We start from the raw sequence: 27,536 nt of genomic DNA, 5'->3' as shown, positions 1-27,536 counted from the left end.
CTCTGCTGTGTGCCCCATCTGGCTTTGCTCTCACAGGAAGCACTTACCCGGCAGCGCAGTCTGACCGTCATCTATTGATTCTGGACCAGTCAGTGTCTAGATCCCGGGATGAGTCTCCTGTCCACTGGCAAGAATTGCTAGGAGGTCCTTTTGAGGGAATTCCACTTAACGGTTGTGTTTCAGAATTTCTTCATGGGATTGCACACATATACACACACACACACGTAATTTTTTTCTGTCATCTACCAGCTGCTGCAGGAGACCACCATTGCTATCCACATCAGTCATCACTACCACACGGCTTTGGGCTTGAGTTTGTCCTCAGTTACCTGAGAGCTCCTTCCTTTCCCTTTGCCCTCCTACCCTCCCTCCTTGGGAGGTTAAGAAAATAAAGATAATAGCACTGAAAGCCTAGAGAGCCTCCTATGGTCCCTGCAGAGTGCTCTGGGAATAGAAGACACTGCTGTTATTTTCCCCTGTAATCGAAAAGTCCTCCAACAGCCCCACCCCTTGCACCCCAGGCAAAAAACCTGCCGTGGAGGTGGGGGACGAGGGGGGAGATCAGAGGCCTCCCTGGGACTGTCATCCACTTCTCCCGCCCAGCACTTCCCTCCCACCCAGCACTTCCCTCCCGGTGAATCCTCTGTGGGCAACTCACTCACTGCCCAGCCCAGCCTCAGTTTCCCCATGGGCTCAGACCCTGCCCCCCAGGGACCCTCCCAGCTCTGACCCCATCAGCCCATTTCACATTTCTTGCCCGTGAGTCATAAGGTGTGCCCATTGACTATTCAGAGCATTTTTGTATCATTCTTTTCACTTTCCCCTTTGCAAGCAGAGATTTCCTCTCCAGGAAACACAACCGTTCTATCCTCTCTCTTCCCCTGACGACCTGGCCCCTGCAAACACTTCAGTCCATCCCAACGAGATGCACATTCAAAAAGAAATCTGCCCCTGGACGAGGATTCTAGCTAATCCCCTTTTGGCCTGAATTACAAAGTCGGCCCTTCGGTGTAGACATTCCTTCATCGGCTCAGAAAGACTTTTAAGAGAGAGAACAGAAGCTGGGGTACAGAGAAGCACAGAATCCAACCTACCACCGCCGCGAGCCTTCTCCCCTCCTCCGAGAGCGTCCTCTTCAGCCCCAGGCTCTGCAGGACCTCGGCTCTGCTGCCCCTGCACAGCTCCCGCCTCCTTTAAATTTCAAGGCAGGGGGTGGGGTCGGTGGCTCCGGGTGGGCGGGCTTCTCTGTGGCGGGAGGATGCCCAGCGGACAACGCCACAGGAGCCAAACCGGGGCGGGCCTGTTTATATAAAGAGGGGGAGGAAGTTCCATGAAAGCAGCACTGCCCATCCTGGCTTGAGGCCAGGCTGATTATTCACGGTTCTGATCTTTGAATCATAGCAATTTGGGAGTTGGACGGGACCTGAAGAATCCGAGTCTCGAACTCCTAAAGGGACTCTGAGGATCTGCTAGCTCTAAGACCCCCACTGGGAAAACAGGCGTTTACAATTCTAAGCAAACACACGCGGAGGGGACAGGGTTCTTCTGGAATCTCCAGCCGTAACTCTGCCGCTCCGGACACAAGAGGTCGGAACGGCTAGACTGGTGGACCGGCCGCCCTCCGGGCAGAGGAAATGCCAGAGCTGGAGCACCTGGCGGGTGGGGACCCAGGTGGGGACACAGGTAACAGGTGGGTGGGTTCCACCTCCTCACCTGCAGTGGAAAGTGCCGCAGCCTGGAATCAGCCACTCCCCAGGTCTGTCATCTTGGGGGAAATCATTCTGTAAAGTGAATCCGTGGTCGCTGAGGTCTTTTCGGCTCCCGAGCTCTCCAGCTGGGCTGTGGATACAGGTTGGGGCGCTGAGCCGACGCTCTGCCTAAACGTGGCTGCGCACGCCGGAAATTCCACCCCTCCCCCCCCACCCCCGACACCGGGGAAGCGTTTCAGTGTTCTGGAGTTTGTTCTTAAATGTAAATGCCCCCGTTGGGCTCGGTAACCCCTTGCAGAGGACTCATAAATAAGAGGGCACCGTGTAGGGGAAAGCGCGATGCTTGAATCAGCTCTATCAGGAATGAGGGATGTGACCTCAGTCAAGTTTTTCAATTACGCTGAACTTTCGCATCTGAGGTCATGTATGGATTAGAGAGAGACACTGCACACGAGATCCCTGGCACATCCCAGGGTGCAGTCGGCGGCATGTGTCATGTCGATGTCTAGCCAGAACCAGGCACCATTATGGTGAGAGAGAAGTAAGAGAAAGGATGCCAGAGAGGGCGCAGGAGGCTGGATGAGGAAAGCGTGGGGTGACTGGCCGGCTGTCCTGTATTCTGGTCCTAACCATGCTCATATTTGTCAAGTGATGAGAGCTGCTTGAACAGTGGGACAATAAGTCAGTCGTGGACAATGTTGAACTGTTTTTCCGTATTTTTATCAAGCCATAGGTCCGCCAATGGCTGTTACAGGAAAGGGGCGATGGGGGACCCAGTCAGGTACACTGGCTGCGCATAAGCATGATCCGCAGACAAGCATCGGATAAGCTGCAGCAGTGGGAAGGGGCTGTGCCTCGAGACGGTCTACTTTCCTGCAACATGCTTTGCCATGATGATGCTTGGAGGGTTTTTGTTTTTTGTTTTTTTTTTGCCATTTCTATTCAGCAGGGTGGAAGGGAGGTGGTAATAGGACTTTAATTTGGGCTCCTGTAGAGGATGAATGATTCCATTTAAATGCTTAGATCACATAGAGACAGCAGTCTGGGTAAGGGCTCAGAAAGCCAGGGCAGAGACCCTACTGGGGAGGGGATGAGGGGCAGGATGTGATTAAAGAGGGGGTAGGGAGAGTCCTCCCCCCCATTCTGCCCCCACCCCTGCCAGGGTGCCTGCAATTTCACCTTTAGTAACATGATCCCTTAGTACATATATACAATGGAATAGTACGTATGGGGTCTTGAGGTGGACCAAGAGCTGTGGATTGAAAGGAGAGAGTTTTCTGGTCACCAGCAGGTGCCCCCCGGAGCTTTGTTGAAACACAACCAAATGACTCAGACCAGTTAATATTCTGGTCCTAGGAACGGGCCTTTGTGTTCCTATTAGCATGAGAGTGTTTTTCTCTTTCCTGGATTCTGGGGAAAGTGGGAGTAGGGAGGCTGCTATGATGACAATGGGAGCATTGATTTTAGTCACAAGATTCCTGTGGAAAAAAAAATGAAGAAATGAAAATAAATTTTGGTGAAATCACATCCTGAGAAAATTGTATCAAAGGCCTTTGCTTTCAAGGAAGAGAGATGAAGCCCAGGCCCAGATAACACGGAGACCAACTGGGTACAGGGAAACTGGAAGGAAGTATTCCTACAGAATTCCTCCGGGGCTTTCCCAGCAGATGCTGTTTCTGCTGTGGCCCCCTCCTCTGCAGCATCATGAGTCACCAGCCCCCGACCCCTTACCACCCAAGTGGATCCAGGGATGGGCACAAAAACAAGGACCTCGCTGAGACCCCAATCAGCTGAGTAAGAAATGATGTGATGTCTGGAAACTCAAAGAAAAGAGAGACAGACAAGAGGCTTATGACAAGGTGGTCTGGCACCAGAAGACAGAGATGTTGTGTACAATCTAAGAAGTTTTTTTTTTAATACAGCAGGTTCTTATTAATCTATTTTATACATATTAGTGTATACATGTCAGTCCCAATCTCCCATTTCATACCACCACCACCACCACCCCACTTCCCCCATGGTGTCCATACGTTTGTTCTCTCCAGCTGTGTCTCTATTTCTGCCTTGCAAACTGGTTCATCTGTACCATTTTTTCTAGATTCCACATATATGCGTTAATATATGATATTTGTTTTTCTCTTTCTGACTTACTTCACTCTGTATGACAGTCTCTAGGTCCATCCGCGTCTCTACAAATGACCCAGTTTTGTTCCTTTTTATGGCTGAGTAATATTCCATTGTATATATGTACCACTTCTTCTTTATCCCTTCATCTGTAAATAGGCATTTAGGTTGCTTCCATGACCTGGCTATTGTAAATAGTGCTGCAATGGACATTGGGGTGCAAGTGTCTTTTTGAATTATGGTTTTCTCTGGGTATATCCCCAGTAGTGGGATTGCTGGGTCATATGGTAATTCTATTTTTAGTTTTTTGAGGAACCTCCATACTGTTCTCCATAGTGACACTAACAATTTACATTGCCACCAACAGTGCAAGAGGGTTCCCTTTCCTCACACCCTCTCCAGCATTTATTGTTTGTAGATTTTCTGATGATGCCATTCTAACCGGTGTGAGGTGATACCTCATTGTAGTTTTGATTTGCATTTCTCTAATAATTAGTGATGTTGAGCAGCTTATCATGTGCCTCTTGGCCATCTGTATGTCTTCTTTGGAGAAATGTCTATTTAGGTCTTCTACCTGTTTTTTGATTGGGTTGTTTGTTCTTTTAATATTGAGCTGCATGAGCTGTTTATATATTTTGGAGATTAAGGCTTTGTCCGTTGATTCGCTTGTAAATATTTTCTCCCATTCTGAGAGTTGTCCTTTCCTCTTGTTTATAGTTTCCTTTGCTGTATAAAGCTTTTAAGTTTCATTAGGTTCCATTTGTTTATTTTTCTTTTTATTTCCATTACTCTAGGAGATGGGTCAAAAAAGATCTTGCTGTGATTTATGTCAAAGAGTGTTCTTCCTATGTTTTCCACTAAGATTTTTATAGTGTCCGGTATTAAATTTAGGTCTTTAATCCATTTTGAGTTTATTTTTGTGTATGGTGTTAGGAAGTGTTCTAATTTCATTCTTTTACACGTAGCTGTCCAGTTTTCCCAGCACCATTTATTAAAGAGACTGTCTTTTGTCTACTGTATATTCTTGCCTCTTTTGTCATAGATTAGTTGACCATGGGTGCGTGGGTTTACCTCTGGGCTTTCTATCCTGTTCCATTGATCTATATTTCGGTCTTTGTGCCAGTACCATATTGTCTTGATTACTGTAGCTTTGTAGGATAGTCTGAAGTTAGGGAGTCTGATTCCTCCAGCTCCATTTTTTCCCCTCAAGATTCCTTTGGCTATTCGGGGTCTTTTGTGTCTCCATACAAATTTGAAGATTTTTTTGTTCTGTTTCTGTAAAAAATGCCATTGGTCATTTGATAGGGATTGCAGTGAATCTGTAGATTGCTTTGGGTAGTATAGTCATTTTCACAATGTTGATTCATCCAGTCCAAGAACATGGTATATCTCTCCATCTGTTTGTGTCATCTTTCATTTCTTTTATCAGTGTCTTATAGTTTTCTGCATATAGGTCTTTTGTCTCCCTAAGTAGGTTTATTCCTAGGTATTTTATTCTTTTTGTTGCAATGGTAAATGGGAGTGTTTCCTTAATTTTGCTTTCAGATTTTTCATCATTAGTGTATAGAAATGCAAGAGATTTCTGTGCATTAATTTTGTATCCTGAAACTTTACCAAATTCATTGACTAGCTCTAGTAGTTTTCTGGTAGCATCTTTAGGATTTTCTATGTATAGTATCATGTCATCTGCAAACAGTGACAGTTTTACTTCTTCTTTTCCAATTTGTATTCCTTTTATTTCTTTTTCTTCTCTGATTGTTGTGGCTAGGACTTCCAAAACTATGTTGAATAATAGTGGTGAGAGTGCACATTCTTGTCTTTTTCCTGATCTTAGAGGAAATGCTTTCAGTTTTTCACCATTGCGAATGGTGTTTGCTATGGGTTTGTCATATATGGCCTTTATTATGTTGAGGTAGGTTCCCTCTATGCCTACTTTCTGGAGAGTTTTTATCATAAATCGGTGTTGAATTTTGTCAAAAGCTTTTTCTGCATCTATTGAGATGATCAGAAGCATAAAAAATATGGTTTTTATTCTTCAATTGTTAATATGGTGTATCATATTGATTGATTTGCATATATTGAAGAATCCTTGCATCTCTGGGATAAGTCCCACTTGATCATGGCATATGATCCTTTTAATGTGTTGTTGGATTCTGTTTGCAAGTATTTTGTTGAGGATTTTTGTATGGTGTGCAATTTTCTTTTTTTGTAGTATTTTTGTCTGCTTTTGGTATCAAGGTGATGGTGACCTCGTAGAATGAATTTGGGGGGGTTCCTTCCTCTGCAATTTTTTGGAAGAGTTTGAGAAGGATGGGTGTTAGCTCTTCTCTAAATGTTTGATAGAATTCCCCTGTGAAGCCATCTGGTCTTGGACTTTTGTTTCTTAGCAGATTTTTAATCATAGTTTCAATTTCATTACTTGTGATTGGTCTGTTCATATTTTCTATCTTCCTGGTTCAGTCTTGGAAGGTTATACATTTCTAAGAATTGTCCATTTCTTCTAGGTTGTCCATTTTATTGGCATAGAGTTGCTTGTAGTAGTCTCTTAGGATGCTTTGTATTTCTGTGGTGTCTGTTGTAACTTCTTTTTCATTTCTAATTTTATTGATTTGAGTCCTCTCCTTCTTTTTCTTGATGAGTCTGGCTAAGGGTTTATCAATTTTGTTTATCTTCTCAAAGAACCAGCTTTTAGTTTTATTGATCTTTGCTACTGTTTTTTTGTTTCTATTTCATTATTTCTGCTCTGATCTTTATGATTTCTTTCCTTCTACTAACTTTAGGTTTTGTTTGTTCTTCTTTCTCTAGTTCCTTTAGGTGTAAGGGTAGATTGTTGATTTGAGATTTTTCTTGTTTCTTGAGTAGGATTGTATTGCTATAAACTTCCCTCTTAGAACTGCTTTTGCTGCATCCCATAGGCTTTGGGTTGTCATGTTTTCATTGTCATTTGTTTCTAGGTATTTTTTGATTTCCTCTTTGATTTCTTCAGTGGTCTCTTGGTTATTTTTTTAAATTTTTATTTATTTTATTTTTGGCTGTTTTGGGTCTTTGTTGCTGTGTGCGGGCATTCCTCTGGTCACAGCGAGCCGGGGCTACTCATGCGGTGGCTTCTTGTTGCAGAGAATGGGCTCTAGGCGCACGGGCTTCAGTAGTTGTGGCACATGGGCTCAGTAGTTGTGGCTCACAGGCTCTTGAGTGCAGGCTCAGTAGTTGTGGCGCACGGGCTTCGTTGCTCCGCAGCATGTGGGATCTTCCTGGCCCAGGGCTCGAACCCGTGTCCCCCGACTTGGCAGGCGGATTCTTAACCACTGTGCCACCAGGGAAGCCCTCTCTTGGTTATTTAGTAGCATATTGCTTAGCCTCCATGTGCTTGTGTTTTTTACATTTTTTCCCCTGTAATTGATTTCTAATCTCATAGTGTTTTGGTCAGAAAAGATGCTCGATATGATTTCAATTTTCTTAAATTTACCAAGGCTTGATTTGTGACTCAAGATATCCTGGAGAATGTTCCGTGTGCACTTGAGAAGAAAGTGTAATCTGCTGTTTTTTGATGGAATATCCTATAGATATCAGTTAAATCTATCTGGTCTGTTGTGTCATTTAAAGCTTGTGTTTCCTTATTAATTTTCCATCTGGATGATCTGTCCATTGGTGTAAGTGAGGTGTTAAAATCCCCCACTATTATTGTGTCACTGTCGATTTCCTCTTTTATAGCTGTTAGCATTTGACTTATGTATTGAGGTGCTCCTATATTGGGTGCATATATATTTATAATTTTTCTATCTTCTTCTTGGATTGATCCCTTGATCATTATTTAGTGTCCTTCCTTGTCTCTTGTAACATTCTTTATTTTAAAGTCTATTTTATCTGATACGAGTATTGCTTCTCCAGCTTTCTTTTCATTTCCATCTGCATGGAATATCTTTTTCCATCCCCTCTCTCTCAGTCTGTATGTGTCCTTAGGTCTGAAGTGGGTGTCTTGTAGACAGCATATAGATTGGTCTTGTTTTTGTATCCCTTCAGCAAGTCTGTGTCTTTTGGTTGGAGCATTTAATCCATTCACACTTAAGTTAATTATCGATATGTATGTTCCTATTACCATTTTCTTAATTGTTTGGGGTTTATTTTTGTAGGTTCTTTTCTTCTCTTGTGTTTCCCACTTAGAGAAATAACTTTAGCATTTGTTGTAGAGCTGGTTTGGTGGTGCTGAATTCTCTTAGATTTTGCTTGTCTGTAAAGCTTTTGATTTCTCCATCGAATCTGAATGAGATCCTCCCGGGTAGAGTAATCTTGGCTGTAGGTTCTTCCCTTTCACCACTTTAAATATACCGTGCCACTCCCTTCTGGCTTGTAGAGTTTCTGCTGAGAAATCAGCTGTTAACCTTATGGGAGTTCCCTTGTATGTTATTTGTCGCTTTTCCCTTTTTGCTTTTAATAATTTGTCTTTAATTTTTTTCATTTTGATTACTATGTGTCTAGGCATGTTTCTCTTTGGGTTTATCCTGCCTGGGACTCTCTGTGCTTCCTGGACTTGGGTGGCTATTTCCTTTCCCATGTTAGGGAAGTTTTTGACTATAATCTCTTCAAATATTTTCTCAGGTCCTTTCTCTCACTCTTCTCCTTCTGGTACCCCTATAACGCAAATGTTGGTGTGTTTAATGTTGTCCCAGAGGTCTCTTAGGCAGTCTTCATTTCTTTTCATTCTTTTTTCTTTATCCTGTTCTGCGGCAGTGAATTCCACCATTCTGTCTTCCAGGTCACTTATCCATTCTTCTGCCTCACTTATTCTGCTATTGATTCCCTCTAGTGTAGTTTTCATTTCAGTTATTGTATTGTTCATCTCTGTTTGTTTGTTCTTTAATTCTTCTAGGTCTTTGTTAAACATTTCTTGCATCATCTCGATCTTTGCCTCCATTCTTTTTCCGAGGTCCTGGATCATCTTCACTATCATTTTTTTTTTTTTTTTTTTTTTTTTGTGGTACGCAGGCCTCTCACCGCTGCGGCCTCTCCCGTTGTGGAGCACAGGCTCCGGACACGCAGGCTCAGCGGCCGTGGCTCACTGGCCCAGCCACTCCGCGGCATGTGGGATCCTCCCGGACCGGGGCACGAACCCGTGACCCCTGCATTGGCAGGCAGACTCTCAACCACTGCGCCACCAGGGAAGCCCCACTATCATTATTTTTAATTCTTTTTCAGGAAGCTTGCCTATCTCCACTTCATTTAGTTGTTTTTCTGGGGTTTATCTTGTTCCTTCATCTGGTACATAGTCCTCTGCCTTTTCATTTTGTCTATCTTTCTGTGAATGTGGTTTTCGTTTCACAGTCTGCAGGATTGTAGTTCTTCTTGCTTCTGCTGTCTGCCCTCTGGTGGATGAGGCTATCCCTAAGAAGGTTTAATTTGGGTAGCCATCTGGTTTTTCAGGGATGGGGTAAAAATCACAATGGATTTGACACGGTATCATTGGATGTGTCCTTTCTATGCCGTCATCCAGACCAGGCTCTCACATTGGTCAGCTGTCCTGGTGACCTGCTGAATAGGACAGGCTCAATGCCTGGAAAGTGCCCTTAAAAATGGTTGCTCTTGTTAAGAATCATTCACCAGGTTGCAAGTTCTTTGACCTACTCTTGCAACTTTTCTTTAAGTTTGAAATTACTTCAAAATAAATAGGTAAAAACTGAATTATTCTCTTGGAGTACTAATTCTACTTCTGAATATTTAGCCCAATGAAATAAAAAATTTAAATTCCCATACAAGAAAACAATATGTGCAAGATATTATCCTGAGTATCTAAACACTGAAAATGATATATGTCCAAAAATAGGGGAAGAGTCCTATATAATATGTCAGTATAATGCAACACTGTGTAGCCATTATCATGACTATAGTGTAATTGTATAGAATATCAAAATCAATCATAAATTACCTTACCCGAAAAAGTAGAAAACAAATTTGTATATGAACTATGATATAAACTATGTAAGCACCACATATGAGTGTAATAAAGATTGGGAAAAGATCAAAAGTGGAGTGCTGTTATTTCTTTCTTTTTACATTTTAAAAAATAAACTTTATTTTTAGAACAGTGTTAAATTTACAGAAAAAATGAGAATGTATCATATTCCCTGCACCTACTGTTCCTATTAGCATATTAAATTAGTATGGTACATTTGTCACAATGAATGAGCCAAAATTGATGCATTATTATTATTTTTAATTTTTTAATTTTTTTAAATTGAGGTATATTTATTTTACAATGCTGTGTTCGTTTCTGCTGTACAGCGAAGTGGAGTTCCCTGTGCTATACAGCAGGTTCTCATTATGGAGTGCTGTTGTTATTATTATTAATTTATTTATTTTTGGCTGTGTTGGGTCTTCATTATGTGCAGGCTTTCTCTTGCGGTGAGCAGGGGCTACTCATTGTTGCGGTGCACTGGCTTCTCATTGCGGTGGCTTCTCTTGTTGTGGAGCACAGGCTCTAGGAGTGCGGGCTTCAGTAGTTGTGGCACATGGGCTCAGTAGTTGTGGCTTGTGGGCTGTAGAATACAGGCTCAGTAGTTGTGGCGCACGGGCTTAGTTGCTCTGAAGCATGTGGGATCTTTCTGGACCAGGGCTCAAACCTGTGCCCCTGCATTGGCAGGCGGATTCTTTTTTTTTTTTTAATCTTTATTTATTTTATTTTTGGCTGTGCTGGGTCTGCCTTGCTGAGCACGAGCTTTTCTCTGGTTGCGGCGAGTAGGGGTCACGCCTCATTGTGGTGTGCAGGCTTCCCATTGCCGTGGCTTCTCTTGTTGTGGAGCATGGCCTCTAGGCACGCGGTCTTCAGTAGTTGTGGCACATGGGCTCAGCAGTTGTGGCTCGCGGGCTTTACAGCGCAGGCTCAGTAGTTGTGGCGCACGGGCTTAGTTGCTCCGCAGCATGTGGGATCTTCCCGGACGAGGGATCGAACCCATGTCCCTTGCGTTGGCAGGCGGATTCTTAACCACTGCGCCACCAGGGAAGTCCCTGGAGTGCTGTAATTTTTGATGCATTGTTTTTAATACTTTGAAATTGCTTTAATAAAAAGAGACTTACTGACTTTGCACTGGATCCAGGCTAGTCTGAGTGCGACCAGCCGTTTCTCTCTGACTCGGGCAATGGAAGGGCGGGCCTGGTCAAGAGGAGGCAGGCTTGTGTGCCAGAGGGTTAGGAATTTTCCTTAATCTGTTATGGAAAGTTATGGAGTTACCCATGAATGTGTTCAAACACTCCTAGAATACATCTCTTGTTTAATCAATTCCTTCCTGGAGGGAATCGACTTGCTCAGGTTAGCCTCTTGATTCTCTAAAACAGAACTTTCTGTCCCATCAGAAAGAGAGAGAAAATACCATGATACCACTTATACGTGGAATCTAAAATATGACACAAATGAACTTACCTATGAAACAGAAACAGAGTCACAGACATAGAGGACAGACTTGTGGTTGCCAAGGGGGAGGCGGGTGGGGGGGATGGACTGGGAGTTTGGGATTAGCAGATGCAAACTATTATATAGAGAATGATTAAACAACAAGGTCCTACTGTAGAGCACAGGGAACTATATTCAGTATCCTGTGATAAGCCATACTGGAAAAGAATACACAAAAGAATGTATGTATATGTATAATTGAGTCACTTTGATGTACAGCAGAAACTAACCCACCACTGTACATCAACCCTACTTTAATTTTAAAAAAAGAGGGGGGTTTCCCTGGTGGCGCTACTGGTTGAGAGTCCGCCGGCCGATGCAGGGGACACGGGTTCGTGCCCCGGTCTGGGAAGATCCCACATGCCGCGGAGCGGCTGGGCCTGTGAGCCATGGCCACTGAGCCTGCGCGTCCGGAGCCTGTGCTACGCAACGGGAGAGGCCACAACAGTGAGAGGCCCACATACCGGAAAAAAAAAAAAGACCTTTCCATCCCTAAAAAATTGAGTTTGAAACATAACCCCTAGTTTCGGCCTTTCAGGAGTCTTTTTTTTTTTTTCCTTTTTGCGGTACGCGGGCCTCTCACTGTTGCGGCCTCTCCTGTTGCGGAGCACAGGCTCCGGACGCGCAGGCTCAGCGGCCATGGCTCACGGGCCCAGCCACTCCGCGACACGTGGGATCTTCCCGGACCGGGGCATGAACCCGTGTCCCCTGCATCGGCAGGTGGACTCTCAACCACTGCGCCACCAGGGAAGCCCTCAGGAGTCTTTAAATAAGCATGTGTCCACTGTGCCCCTGTGAGCTGTCCTCCCTGTGACATGTGAGGTGTGCCTCTGTGGTGAGAACCTGTGGGTGTAAATCAGAAATTTCACCCTTTTTCCTCTGAAATCAGTTGCACCACTGTGGCCAGTTTGCCTGAGCTTTAGCTTCTTTCTGTTTCAGATGAGAGCTGTAAATTCACAGGGTTGTTATTTGACTCAAGTAAGACAGCACGGGAAAGAAAAAGCTCTCAGGCCGATGACATGCTATGGGTGATTTCATAAGCCATTTCATAAATTTGTTTTTGCAGCTTCGTCCCTCTTATATCTTTCCTCAAATGGAAAACGCTTTGTAGGGGAAAACCTCTCCCTCTTTTTTCTACCTCAAATTTTCTCAAACTGTCTTTGAAGCAGTAGGAGTGTCACACTTATGAAAAAAATCAATGCTAATGATGTTTTTCTTTTAAAAACAATAGTACCACACTAAATGTAAGATAATAATGCAGGAAGAGAAGAGTATATGGGAAAACTATTTTCTGCTTCATTTTTCTGTAAATAAAACTTCTCTAAAAATGTTTATTAATTTTAGAAATATTTACTTGAAACTGCAAAAGATGGCCATCTCTGATATAAAATTATATAATAATATTATATGCATGTATACACATTTGACAAATTGTAAACAAGAAATTTTAGCTCTAAGATTACTTTTTTATTTTTTTTTAATTTTTTTTTGCTGTACACGGGCCTCTCACTGTCGTGGCCTCTCCCTTTGCGGAGCACAGGCTCCGGACGCGCAGGCTCAGCGGCCATGGCTCACGGGCCCAGCCGCTCCGCGGCATGTGGGATCTTCCCAGACCGGGGCACGAACCCGTGTCCCCTGCATCGGCAGGCGGACTCTCAACCACTGCGCCACCAGGGAAGCCCTCTAAGATTACTTTTTAAATTGATTTTAAATACGGCAAGATTACATCTGAAAGAGATGGATATAAAGCCTATGTTTTATCAGTTGATTTCAGTTGACCTGTAGTAATCTCTAACGTTTGAATATTTTCCTCAAATGACACTACAAATCCAGTTTTTATGGTTTTTTGGCAGAGATTAACTGGTCTGGGAAACCATCCACTGCCTTCTACTTATATGCACATCTATCCCATCTAATCCATATCTGTAAGGATTCTATCAGCCTCTTAGGATTGTAAGGGTGTCTGTGGTCCATTAAGTTTACCTAAAGGAGCTTAACTTTAAACCTGAGGACACTCAGAAGTGACCGTTGGAGGCGCTGTGTAGGTAGGTGATGCTTGGCAGTGTTGTCCTACTATATCCAGCGCCACCCAAGCCTGAGGCCTCATTGGAAGCCTACATTTGATTTGTTTCCTTTCAGCCTTTCTGGTCATTTCCTTTTTGTTTGGAAATAACTACAGCAGCTATAACCAAACTAAGTGGATATGGATCTGCCCACGAGCTGACCCCACAGTGTCGGGTCCTTGTGATTCTGGGACAGGCCCGCAGAGGGGGCCAACGCCCTCCTCACCTCCCACGCACTCACACGACACAGTTACGTGGGCGAGGCAGTCCACGTCAGTTCTGATCATCGTGGGGGAGCTGCATGTGTCCAGGGTGACAGGAACACTCTGTTTCCGCTGGACCCCTCCCGCTACAGCGTCATAGGATTCCCTGCCCACGGCCTCTTCCTGAGTCGAGCATTTTTGCCTGGTGAATTCAGCTCTGGTGGGGCCTCCAGTGCCCATCTCCTCCACCCCAGGGAAGTGATGTGTTTTCTAGGAGATGCTCTTTTAACTCATCCTGACTGACTGTACATTTCTTTCCCCTGTGAGGCGTTTGCACCAATCCCAACAAACCTGACATCAGATTTTTTTCCCAGCTCCCCTTTATCAGTGGGGTACAGGGTTTCCTGTTTGATTTTAGATTGATGGCTTTAATCACATCCCAAATGTCGCTTGTCCTATCTCACTGTGTGGTTCAGGCATGGCTCAGTCCACAGCTTTTATTAGAAATTGAGGGAAGCTGCCAGAACACCGAACACTGAACACGCACTTGTTGATTGGAATAATCTGACCTATCCTCCAATTCGAAAGAAAGACCTTTGTGAGCACGGATCCACCTACCTGTCATCACATCACAACTGCAACTGGTCAAGGGCAGAGACCCACCCGTTCTCAAGGTACTAGCTGATGTGTTTGGGCTAATAGGGAAATTACTTTGGAAAGTGAAGAAATAATCAGGTTATAAATGTCCATCAGCAGAGGAATGGGTAAAGAAGATGTGGCACACATATACAATGGAATGTTACTCAGCCAACAAAAGAATGAAATAATGCCATTTGCAGCAACACGGATGGACCTAGAGATTCTCATAATAAGTGAAGTAAGTCAGACACTGATGTCACTTATATGTGGAATCTAAAATATGACACAAATGAACTTATCTATGAAACAGAAACAGCCTCACAGACATAGAGAACAGACTTGTGGATGCCAAGGGGGAGGCGGGTGTGGCAGAAGGATGGATTGGGAGTTTGGGATTAGCAGATGCAAACTATTATATAGAGAATGGATACACAACAAGGTCTTACTGTATAGCACAGGGAACTATATTCAATATCCTGTGATAAACCGTAATGGAAAAGAATACGAAAAAGAATGTATATATATGTATAACTGAATCCCTTTGCTGTACAGCAGAAATTAACACAGCATCGTAAATCAACTACACGTCAACAAAAAAAATAAAGAATTTTTAAAAATTAAAAACTTTTAAAAAGAGAAATAATCAGGTTACCAAGCATTCTGATGCCAACTTTAAAAAAACACCCCCCCCTCCCCCGGCCAAAGGGTTCACAGGAGAGGAGAGGTTGTAGCTGAAGAAATAATATTTGAAACCAAGGGAGTAAGTGAGCCCCTCCGAGGGAGTGTTGAGATGGTCAGGTCCAAGCTTGGAGTTAGAATAAGAGCGTAAGAGTTTCTAGCACATTCATGGGCACCGTGTTAATGGGCTGTTGGGTCCAGGCTGGTAGAGGGCAAAGGAGTCAGGGGTTGGGATAGGTGGAGCTGAAGAAGAGAGGAGACTTGGGGACTGTGAGGTGGGGAATGGGGACGGCTATGGGGCAGCATGAAGCTGGGAGGGAAGACACCTTCCCTAACCCTAACCTTGCGGGGAACTGAAAGGTAATCTGAGCCCTGAAGGAAAGGAGAAGCTACCCCTGCAGGGTGGTGTCAGCAGTGTGGTCCCCCACCTCACCGCTCCTGGCTGTGGTACCCAGGGGATGCTGAGTGTTTGGAGAAGAGACAGAGGGAGGAAGGAGGCTCAAACAGGGAGATGCCAAATGCTTCCAGGGTGAGCCGGCCTTGCAGACACCACGGGATTGTGATAATAACTAATTTTATACAGTGCCTTGTCTCTTACAAAGCTCTTTCAGGTACGTGATCACTTCTGTTCACAAATGTGATCGCCTAGCAGCAAGACAGAGATGGTGTTAGATCCAATTTGCAGAGCAGCAGACAGAGGCCCAGAGAAGACTTGCCTGTGGCCACAGAATTGTTCACTGGTACCGGAGGAAGCCCAGCGAGGTCAACCGAAATAGAATCTGGGCTCAGCCAGGACAGTACACAGCAGAGGGCTCCGGCCACCTGCCAGTGGTCAGGCAGAGAGTCCACAGCAGCCGCCTATAGGCGGCAACTCAAGTGAGGATTAAGTTTGCTGATGTTTTTGTCTGTCGTGCCCCCAGCAGAACCCACACCACATCAGAAGCCGACGTGCTGGCTAGAGGGATGCTCTTGTGGTAGGTGTGCCCACCAAGTGGCTCCCTGGAACCAATGCCACCTGGCGCTTTCCACGTCCTCAAGGCAGAGCCGCTCAGCTGGCTCTTGTCGCCATGGAACGTTCCTGAGACTGTGTGTTGTGTTTCCTCCTATCCCACACGGATGGGAACAGAAGACCGCTTCCCCGCATCCTGTGACTGCCCATGTCTCCTCCCGGGCCTCTTGGCTCCCAGGAATCCCCTGGGTCTGAAGTGGCCCCAGCCTCCCGGTCAGGAAGAGGGCATGGATGCCAAAAAGCTGAGGCTGCCACACGACTTTGCCTTGCCCACCTGCCTCCACCCTGCCAGGCCTGGGACGGGTCACTCTTTCTCCATCCCCAGAGATGCCAAAGGCGTGCCCTTGCCAGCGTCATTAAACTTGGCCCCGTAGCCTGACCTCCCGCTGGGCTGGGAGTCCCGCTTTGGTGGTGGTGGTGATGGTGGTAGTGATGGGTCCCCCAACCATGCTCTGCCAGCCAGGATGTGTTCCACCTGGGGGGGCGGGGCAGCCCCGCCTGGCACTTTCTCCCTGAGAGAAGCAGCAGGAGGCAGGTGGGACGGACAGGCTCACACCTGGAACACACCTGCCCAGAGGGTCTCTGACTGCCTCTATTAGCAGACACGGTCCAGAGATCAAACTAGGCCCCAGGCCATTCACCAGGTGCCACTTAAGCTCTTGGACCAGTTTCCTCATCTGTAAAATGGGAATGAAATCCACCCACCAATATCATTGGTGAGACCTTGCTATGCAAAAATAAGTTCAGTTATGACTCCCTATGAAATACCTTCATAAAGGGTACAGGTCAGAAAGGAAGGTGGGGGCAGGGCAGGCGCAGAGGGCAGTGCAGCTACCTCTGCACACCCCACCTGGCTACCCAGCTCCTGGATCTTTCTCAGGCCACCCTGGGGTCATCCAGCTGTGCAGGGGGTAGACGGCACAGGGGACGGAGGGCTGGAATGGCTAATCCGCACCATTTCCCTTAAGCACTCTGCGTGTCCTAAACAGGAAATTGTGCCCAACTGCCGAATTCCTGTAAGTGACTCAAGGTAAAGCAATAAACAAAAATGCATCTGAAGTGGTCCTATCTGGCTGGGGTTGGACAAAAAGTTAAACACAATTGCTGATGCACGCACTCCCGCCCTGCCACGCCGAAGGGAGCACGGGTTTCCATCAAGGCTCTAAACTTCCTCGGTTGCGACAGAGATAGCCTGAGTTCCCGGGGAGAATATTAACAGCCATGTCTTACACGGCACCTCCATGGTCAGGCCCTTCACACGTGTTCAGCCCTGTGAGGGAGGTGCTGTGATCGCGCCCATTTTGTAGATGAGAAAACAGAGGCACCAAGCGCTGCATGTCACACAACTAGCAAGTGACAAACCAGGATTTAGTCCAGCCTGACTCCAGAGTACCCCTGTACAGCCACAACGCAGCACCGCCCAGCGAAGACTCCCCCAGAGAGAGCAGTAAGGGCATCGGGGAGGGGGCCCCGTGGGGCCTGAGCTGCCTGAAACACTGTGGACTCTGCTGTGTGCTCAGGAGGTCTGGTCCCGTGCGCAGCCTTGAGCACAGAGGAGATTTATTGGCACAAGTAGCCGGTAAACTGGCCTGTCGGGCAGCAGACACTGGTCTTTGCTCACTGTCTCTCCCCTTCTCTCTGTGTGACAGGGCCTCTCAGACTGGCGTGCCACGCGTCCAGGGGACGAAGACAGTCCTTATAGCTTGTCACCACAGAAAGATCCTGGGGACAGGCCCAGCCTGGGTCGTGTGTCTATCACTATGGCCTGCGGAGAAGCAGAGAGGGTGCAGGAAGACAGGAGCATTGGCCAGCACGCTGCCTCGGAGATCACACACCAGTGCCCGTCTGCACTGAGACCCTGGCACCGTAGTCCCATGGACGGGAAGGGACTCTTGTACTCCCAAACCAAAGGGAGAATAAATCGGATTTGCAGAATTATGGAACTAGAAGCAGCCCTGGATTCTACTTGACTTAGCCTACACTCCACACTTTCATGTCTCTGAACCAGTGGTGGTAGGACTGGGTCCCCGGTGCTCCTTGACCTAGTCCAGGGCTCTCTCTAGAACACCACGAAATCCACCTTGCCACTCCAAAGAAATGACTCAGACAAAGTTAAATATGGCTACAGGGTGAGGATGCTGCCCATCTGGAGAAAGGCTCAGATACGACCCTCCCCGGAAGTAGGCATAGACAGCCCAGGGCAACTTCATGCGTGAAGCCATTACCACTTCACAACAGGCTGATCTGATCTCCAGTTTTCCCTCTTTACAAAATCTGACTGTGGACTCTTCCTCGGACGGAAGCAGAGCTCCCGCCCAGCTTCCCCGCTGTCCTCCTGTCCAGGGACTCTGTTTTGCAGTCCCAGGGCATCCTGGGAGCATCCTCAGAAGCACAGGCAGAGATGGAGTTTTTGTCATCCAGATAAGCTACTTTATGTCACCATTTCATTCGGATATGCTCGCTGGGGTCCAGGAGACTTCATCTCAAGCACAAAAATCCTTTGCCTCGGGCTTCCCTGGTGGTGCAGTGGTTAAGAATCTGCCTGCCAATGCAGGGGACATGGGTTTGAGCCCTGGTCCCGGAAGATCCCACATGCTGCGGAACAACTAAGCCTGTGCGACACAGCTACTGACCTTGCGCTCTAGAGCCCATGAGCCACGGCTACTGAGCCCGTGTGCCACAACTACTGAGCCCGCGTGCCTAAAGCCTGTGCTCCACGACAAGAGAAGCCACCACAATGAGAAGCCCACGCACCACAACGAAGAGTAGCCTCCACTCGCCGCAACTAGAGAAAGCCCGCGCGCAGCAAGGAAGACCCAATGCAGCCCAAAATAAATAAATAAATAAATAAATAACAAAAAATCCTCTGCCTCTACTTTCAAGCCACACGATGGGTCCCCACTCCACGGGGGGATAAGGAAGACAGAGACTCTCAATTCCAGTACTTATGTGCTCACTCTTCCATCTCTCAGACATTGGCTAGAATCTTGCTACGTGCCAGGCAGGGTGCGACGTGCTGGGGATACAAAGGCAGGTGGCACTCGCCCTGCCCTCAGGTAGCTGACAGTCTAGAGAGAGGAGACAAGGATGTACTAGAGAAGATGCTGGCAGATTTCTCTGCAACGTGCCAAATGGTCCAGGGCCATAGGGTCTCCACGGTGACTATGCAACACTGTCATGGCAGCATGAAAGCAGCCACGTGGTCCACACAGGAGTGTGGCTGGGTTCCGATACAACTTTATGGACCAAGCCGGGTGGCGAGCTGGATTTGGCCCGTGGGCTGCGGTTTGCCAATCCTGCCCCAGAGGGTGGCGCACCAGCTAGACGTGACCACCCAGCATGGGGAGGCTCAGAGGGGAGTCGGCACTTTTACTGAGGAGACATCAGGACCGAGCGGGCCTTGTGAAGGAGATCTTGCAGGGTTGAGCTGACCGAAGAGTTGAAGCTACCATGTGGGCTGGGCTGGGGGCAGCTTGGCTGGAAAAGGGAGGCATGTGGCAGAGCAAAGGCCCTGCGGTCAGCACTGCACAGGATGTCAGGCCGCCACAACCCAGGAATGTGATTAGACTGGAGGGAACGGGAGCCAGATGGGAGGCCGGAGAAGCCGCAGGCAGTTCAGGGGGGCTCCGTCCTCAGGGCCGTGGGGGAGAGGACAAGCAGGCCCGAGGCGTCTGTGCTCAGCACACTTCCAGATAGTCTATATAAACAATCTCAGGTTCATTCTCGCAAAACACAGTGAGGTCGGCATTATTAAGCCCGTTCGGTGACGGGAACCCTTGCGCAAAAGTCACTGCCTCCCCTGAGCGGCAGACATGTTTGGTGCCAGACCCCTGGCTCTCTCCACGCTGCCCCTCGTGGGTCCCAGCCCTGAGGACCCACTTCCCTTGTCCCGCCCCTGTGGCCTCCCCTGCCAGCGGGGAAAGGATGCCAAGATTTCTCAGAGTTGGAAGAAATTTAAACCGTGGGTAGTGCAGGGAGGGGATCTTAAGAAGGGGCGCTGGCCGGTCACCCCATTGGTCAGGCTGGAGCATCCCAGGTGGCTGGCAGGGAGCCAGGGGAATCCAGTGCCCTGGGGGGAGGGCGTGCCTCTGTGGCTGAGGGTCTCCTGCTCTGTGGCATCACCCTGGCCGGGGCCCACCTGGAGCCCAGTCCTGGCAGCAGGCTGTGGTGCCCGAGGCCATAGAGCAAGAATTCCAGAGATTCCCACACAGCTTCTTCCTGGGCCCTGTCTATGCGGTTGCTTAGCTGCTGGACACTTGGGCTCTTTTTTGAGTCCAGTCTCTGAAATTGAGAGTAATTCTCAGGAATTTTGTCTTCTATATCTGCCAGGTGTTTGGTGGGTACCTCAGCGGACACTGGGTGAATTAAATAATTAACATCAAAGTGTATCATTTATCCAAATAACTTTTATTTGGTTCTTCACATTGGCTTCACACCAAGACCTCTGTGGCCACTTTACAGAGGTTTGTCTTTTACAGAAATCTGGCTCCTGTTTACCCTGGTGTGAACTTGGACTGGAGCCCCAAGCCCCTCCCTGGACCTGCTAAATCAGAATACTGATTCTAATAAGATCCCAGGTGATTCATATGTACATTTAAGTTTGAGAAACGCCAGGAATGTGGTTATGCACCTGTACCCAGAAATGGTCACTAATCCCATTTCAATCCTTAAATCACCTCTAAAGAGATATTCTTTATATATTCTGAATCCAGCTGTATTCTGAGTCCAGAAAACATGATCAACTGTCCCCCTGCCCAGGTTTCTTCCTCTTCCCATTTCTGTCCCTCGTGTGCACCTGCCCCATCCCTGCTTCTAGTGGCACTGGTGGTCGACTAGGTACATTTCCAACAGCGATGGCGGTTGGATAGGTAAGAAGGAAGTGAGAGTAGAAAAACTGTAAAGTGACACATTTGAGAGTCAGAGGCAAATACCTCAGTCCTGAATTCCCATCATACGTCTATCTTGTGTCCTACTTCTTCATTCCTTTGCCCAGCCTTCAGAGGGTTAGAGTGAGGGCAAGGCGACTTTTGCAATGGAGCACGTGGAGGAGAATCCCCTGGTGTCAGCACTAACCCTGGAAATAGGGCAGAAACCCCCCGGCCCCCGGCCCCGGGCCCTGGACGCACGCAGCCCGCACTCTCCTTTGCACAGAAGACAGGTCTCTGCATTGCTGGCCGGGCCCGTGCTTTCTCCACAGTCACCGCCTGGGGCAGAGGAAAGCAACCAGCTTCAGAGTCAACACACTTGTTTTGAATCTTAGTTCCACAATTTGCCAGCAGCGTGGCCTTGGGTAAGATACACGCTCTCTGGGCTTCCCTGGTGGCGCAGTGGTTGAGAGTCCGCCTGCCGATGCAGGGGACACGGGTTCGTGCCCCGGTCCGGGAGGATCCCACATGCCGCGGAGTGGCTAGGCCCGTGAGCCATGGCCGCTGAGCCTGTGCGTCCGGAGCCTGTGCTCCGCAACGGGAGAGGCCACAGCAGTGAGAGGCCCGCATACCGCAAAAAAAAAAAAAAAAGATACACGCTCTCTGAGCAGTTTCCTCATTTGTAAACGGGGACGGTGTTCACTCTGCAGACTGGCTGTGGGGCTGAGAGAGAGAATATCCACCGGGTCTGCACACAGCCTGGCACTTATTGGATGCCTGCAAACTAGCCGTTATCATTTCTCAAAAAGTTGTTCCCAGTCATCGCTCAACAATGCCTGCCTCATATAGTCACCTTGCTCTAAAACATTCACTGGCTCCCTGCTACCCATGGGAGAATGTGCAGACCCTTTAGGAGAAGCCTCCCCTGTCTGGTCCCCCCTTCACCTTTCCAGCCTTCCGTCCTTCTTATTCTTTTAAATGGACGTATGCCAAGAAATCTGATTTTCATATTTCTAACTACTATTATTTCTAATAATAAGTATTATTTCTTCTAAAATATATAGATTAGTTCAATAGTTTGTCAGGACTACTGGTTGATTATGGGAATTAAGCCACTTCAACTGATACCTTCTCTTATGCCTACAATGAATTTTTGGTATTTTCATTGATCAACAAAAAATATTTTCAATTTCAAAAGACCTGTACCTTCTTTTTCTATTAAAATAAGCTTGAGGTTATTACCGCTAAAAGCGTATTTAAAGTTTAACCTAAGTTCCATTTTCCATAACTGACTATCTGGGTGGAGTTGGCCTCTCCCCTTTCCTAATAAATCTTTTCCTAATATTGCAACATAGATGACTTCATTCTGTTAATTGTTCATTTAGTTACATTTAGGATTTGAAACCCATAAGATTTTGTGCATCTAGTTCTGGTTAATTTTTCATGCCGAAGACGTAAGTTTTGATCTTGGTTAACTTTGATTGTTTATCATTTTCTTACAGCACTTGCTTAAAATCCCCAGTGTTTTTTCCCTTCTTTAAGTGAACATGAATGTTTTAAGAAATGTGGAGGGCTTCCCTGGTGGCACAGTGGTTGAGAGTCCACCCGCCAATGCGGGGGACACGGGTTCGTGCCCCGGTCCAGGAGGATCCCACATGCCGCGGAGCGGCTGGGCCCGTGAGCCATGGCCGCTGAGTCTGCGCGTCCGGAGCCTGTGCTCCGCAACGGGAGAGGCCACAACAGTGAGAGGCCCGCATACCGCAAAAAAAAAAAAAAAAAAAAGAAATGTGGAGCAGAGTTTAATTCGACTTAGGAAAGGATTAGGGTGGGTTCAGTGTAATCAGGTGTCCCCCAAACCACCCCCAATTTGCTTGGATTGAGCCACAGCTGATTCATCCAAGTGTACCTGTCAGTCAGCTCACCATGTTCTGACCCATCTGCTCTGTGGGTTCCAATAAAATACATCATATTATGAATTACAGATCTTTCATTGAAGTTGGATATGAGTGCTTCATAGATGGGTTTTTTATTATTAATTATTAAATCCTCTTTTGGACTATTTAACCATGGAAACATTCACAAGCCACATACTCTATAAACTAGAGGATGCAGCTCCTTTGTTCTTAACCCAGATGCTGCACCTTTTGTGACAGTTTTATGACCATCCTGTGCCTTCTCTTCTACAATGCCAAGGCTCTGCTGACCTCAAGGGTAAGGAAGCTGAGGTTTACAGGAGAGTATCAGTTACAGAACAGACTCCCAGAGGGATACAACCACCACATATTATTTGGTTTTTAAGCCATTACTAGCAGTCCTCTGGCAAAAAAAAAAAAAAAAAAATGCTTTGTCTGTGTTAGTTTAGGTTGAAGCAAGGGAAAGTATCTAATTCTTGTCAGGGTCTTGACTTATATAGTCTCCAAAAATCATTTTCTTAAAATCACCAATTTGCAGTCCCACATATTCATCCAGTCAATGATCATCAACAGATGCTGAAACGATTAGGTGAAAGATCGTTAGTGAACAGCATATGTTCATGGCACCAAAGTACCATCCACAGATTCATTGTGATTTGCAAAGCGAAGACACACCTTTATGATGGAGCCACCTGACAATCACCCCTTTAATCAGGTGATCAACAGTAGCCTCACAAACAGTGGGACAACCTGAGTGTATGTGCCTCTCACTGGGGTGCAAAAAGCACCCAACATCCCCCACGAAGGACTGTCCAGAATGTCTCACTTGCATCTACCAAAGCTGTAAACCTAACCTCCAGTCCACAGGAAGTACAGGGGAGGGAGAAAAAGTTAAGTGACATCAGAGGCCGGTTAGACAAATCTAGGCAAATCCAGGCTGTGGAGCATTCCACAGGATAACAGTCCTGGACTCATCAAAAAGTCAAGGTCGGGCTTCCCTGGTGGCGCAGTAGTTGAGAATCTGCCTGCCAATGCAGGGGACACAGGTTCGAGCCCTGGTCTGGGAAGATCCCACATGCCGCGGAGCAACTGGGCCCGTGAGCCACAATTACTGAGCCTGCGCGTCTGGAGCCTGTGCTCCTCAAGAAGAGAGTCTGCGATAGTGAGAGGCCCGCGCACCATGATGAAGAGTGGCCCCCGCTCGCCGCAACTAGAGAAAGCCCTCGCGCAGAAACGAAGACCCAACACAGCCATAAATAAATAAATTAATTTAAAAAAATTAAAAAGTTAAGGTCACTGAGGAAAAAAAGGAGTGGGTAGACTGAAGAACATGTAATGAGCAATTCCACGGCAATAAAAGGTATAAAAACATTCTGGACACAATTTAGGAAATTTGAATATGGAGTGTATATAAACGCTATTCAGGAATGATCGTTAGCTTTTTCAAGTGTGATAATAGGACTGTGGTTACATAGGAGATTGTCCTTATTCTTACAAGACTCATGCCGGAATATGTAGGATGACCTGTCCTCCTATCATAATGTCTGCAACTTTACTTTCAAATGACATAACCAAACATAAACATAAATTATATAACGGTACATCTATCTATTGATCAATCTACCTACCTAGAGAGACAGAAGCAGAGAGAGTTTGGGAGAGAAAGAGAGAGAGGGTACACATATGGCAAAACGTTTAATCTGCGTGGAAGTTATAAGAGTTTTCATTGTATCATTTCTTCAACTTTTCTGTATGTTTGAAACCCACTCCACCCCAACCGAAAAAAAGGGAAAAAATTAAGTATCTTCATTTTTATTTCAGCTGGAATTATCCGCAATGCAGTTGAATTTGAACTTCACTTTTCAATTCTTAGACATGCTTTACACGGGGGAATGCTGGTTTGGATCAACTATATGCACTCAACTGCTAGGATGAAATTTACTGTTCTCAGGACAGCTTAGTCAAACCGCCATTTATTGTTCGATAATTTAAAATTATTTATTGACAATTTGATTCCGTGGGGACTTGGTCAAACAAGATGTGATGAGCTGCCTTATGGTATTCTAGGTGCTGCAGCCTTTCAGTTTTCGTGGACCAGAGCCCCTTCCCTTTGGTGTGCCGATGCTGGCACGTGCAATTCTGCTGACCGCCATCGATAAAGCCAGGCCCCGCCTTTAGGTTTATGGGCCTGTAAAAGCCCACCTGGGTGTTTCCGTTGCCCAGCTTTAATATAAGCAAGATCAGCTCAGGAAGCATTTGTGTGCTGTGTCCGTACTGAAGCATAAAATCAGGTAATTTACATAAATGCAAAACCAAGGTAAAAATTCTGTAGGCTACATTAGTAATTTTTCTTTTTTTTCTTTTTTGCGGTAAGCGGGCCTCTCACTGTTGTGGCCTCTCCCGTTGCGGAGCACAGGCTCCGAACACGCAGGCCCAGCGGCCATGGCTCACGGGCCCAGCCGCTCCGCGGCATGTGGGATCTTCCCGGACCGGGGCACGAACCCGCATCCCCTGCGTCGGCAAGCGGACTCTCAACCACTGCGCCACCAGGGAAGCCCTACGTTAGTAATTTTAACATTATTTATACCTAAAAATTAGTCTTTTAATACAGGATAGTAGCTATTGCTGTTGTATATAGTAATCTTACTTTAGAGGTCTAACAACATATTAAGAGTAATAGGGCTAGGTAATTCAGGAGGTAATTAACTTAATTTTGTATTTATTTCTAGTTTATGCTTAACTACGTCATGTACATTTGTGCTCATGTACAGATCTTTATTACACATTGCTTTTGATAAAATAAAGATTTATTTTATGGCTCAAACATTAAGAAGATAGCATTCATAGATCACACGCTATAAGCTCTTAGACTGTATTTAGGTTTTTACGTTATATCTGGATTATAGCATCTCCCTCACTTAATAAGATAGCATGTGATCTGACTGATGTCAAGCTGCAGCCTTACAGTTTATGTACTTTTCTGTATGTATGTTAAGGTTACATTAAAACAAAATAAAACAAAAGATACCCAACCGAAGAAACGACAGTTATGTGTGACTATGGACCAATTAGTCATGAGTTCATTGTCATGATGTCTCATTTAAGAGGAATTAAGGTCAGTTTTAGATTGCATGATCTTGAAGGAAGGACCAGCCATAGTTCAGCTTAGAAATTACTTTGAACAGCAGGCCAGGCCAAGAAGGATCTTCTCCAACAGGGTTGCTGGGTTCTCATGAGTTTGCTGATCAAGGAAAAAATGTAGAGATGACATGCATGGTGATAAAGTTACAAATAGTATGTGATGTGGAAAGTGTAATGCACCTTGTCTTGTAAAGATGTTAATGAACAAGTATGGCAAAGTGCTAATATCCATTTTTGAAATTAATGGTGGATGTGTGGTTGTCTGTTATATTATTTCTCTATTTTCCTGAAGTTGAAATATTTCACAATTTATAATTTAAAAATATACTAGAAAAAGCATTCGACTAAAGTGAGGCTTAAAAAAAAGAAAAAAAAGAAAAACAAAAGAATGGGAAAAAAAATTAAGTGAGGCTATCAGTTGCTAAAGATGACACAGTAAAAAGGAAGGATGAGACTAGGTTTCCTGTCTCACCAACATCTGTTCATCCGTAAAGCTGTGATTAATAGAGCCACGAATAAAACTGCTTTAAAAAAAGTATGTGCTTATTGCAAAGGAGTTTTAAGTACATTGGCTTCATTCCAGTTGGTATATTATTACTCCTAATTGGCAGAAAGCTGAAAAGGCAACAATTTTTTAAATGTTTAAAAAGTCTTTATTTTTAGAGCAGTTTTAGGTTCACAGCAAAATTGAGCAGAAGGTATGGAAAGTTCCCGTGTACACCCTGCTCCCCTCTACCATCAACATCCCCCACCAGATGGTACATTTGTTACAATGAATGAACCTGCGTGGACCCATCATTATTGCCCAAAGTCTGTTGTCTACATTGGGGTTCACACTTGGTGGTGTACATTCTATGGATTTGGACAAATATATCCACCATTATAATATCATACTCAGTAGGTCACTGCCCTAAAAAACCTCTGTGCTCTACCTATTCACTCTTCCCTCCCTCCAGCCCTGCCAACCACTGATCTATTTACCATCTCCATAGTTTTGCCGTTTCCAGTATGTCATATAGTTGGAATCATATAGTATGTGGCCTTTTTAGATTGGCTTCTTTTACTTAGGAATACATACTTTAGGTTTCTCCATGTCTTTTCATGACTTCATAGCTCATTTCTTTTTAGTGCTGAATAAATTTCCATGTTTAGGTATACCACTGTTTACTTACCCATTCACCCACTGAAGGACATCTTCGTTGCTTCCAAATTTCGGCAATTCTGAATAAAGCTGCTATAAACGTCCATGTACAGGTTTTTTGTTGTTGGTGGTGTCGGGGTTTTTTGCGATACGTGGGCCTCTCACTGTTGTGGCCTCTCCCGTTGCAGAGCACAGGCTCCGGACGCGCAGGCTCAGCGGCCATGGCTCACGGGCCCAGCTGCTCCGCGGCATGTGGGATCCTCCCGGACCGGGGCACGAACCCGTGTCCCCTGCATCGGCAGGAGGACTCTCAACACTGCGCCACCAGGGAAGCCCTACTTCTGTATCTATTTTTAACACCACTTAATATATATATATGAACATAATATATTTTGATATAGGAAAAAAGATGGCAATGAAATTATTCACGATTCCATGCTCAAGAATTTGAACTGTTAAAAATGTAATGCAATTTATTTCAATCTTTGTGTTCATAAGTATAGGAATTGTAAATTTTGAGATTTTTTTTCACTTACTACATCATGAGTAGTTACCAATCTTATCAAGTCTCTTCAAGATATCATTCTGTGAATATATAATAATTTTTGGA

General features: G+C 45.8%; 1 protein-coding gene across 4 annotated transcripts in view; it reads right to left on the bottom strand.

Moving 5' to 3' along the window:
* Positions 1 to 27,536, bottom strand: part of PLAT (plasminogen activator, tissue type) — a 249,087-nt gene that overhangs the window by 21,915 nt on the left and 199,636 nt on the right. Inside the window, exons 1-2 of one of the 4 annotated variants that reach the window (XM_033415386.2) lie at positions 1,714 to 1,870; positions 1,095 to 1,191 (exon numbers count right to left, since the gene is read on the bottom strand). The exons of 1 other annotated variant lie outside the window; for it this stretch is intronic. The gene's annotated coding sequence lies outside the window, so the exon portion shown is untranslated. Of the gene's footprint in view, positions 1 to 1,094; positions 1,301 to 1,713; positions 1,871 to 27,536 lie in introns of those variants that run through there. 2 more of the 4 variants (XM_033415385.2, XM_033415387.2) reach the window with 2 other exon arrangements.

The sequence above is a fragment of the Orcinus orca genome, chromosome 21 (assembly GCF_937001465.1).
Source record: "Orcinus orca chromosome 21, mOrcOrc1.1, whole genome shotgun sequence".
NCBI classification, from domain to species: domain Eukaryota; kingdom Metazoa; phylum Chordata; class Mammalia; order Artiodactyla; family Delphinidae; genus Orcinus; species Orcinus orca.
Note: the sequence above shows the minus strand (reverse complement) of the source record. Positions and strands in the feature narration are given on the sequence as shown.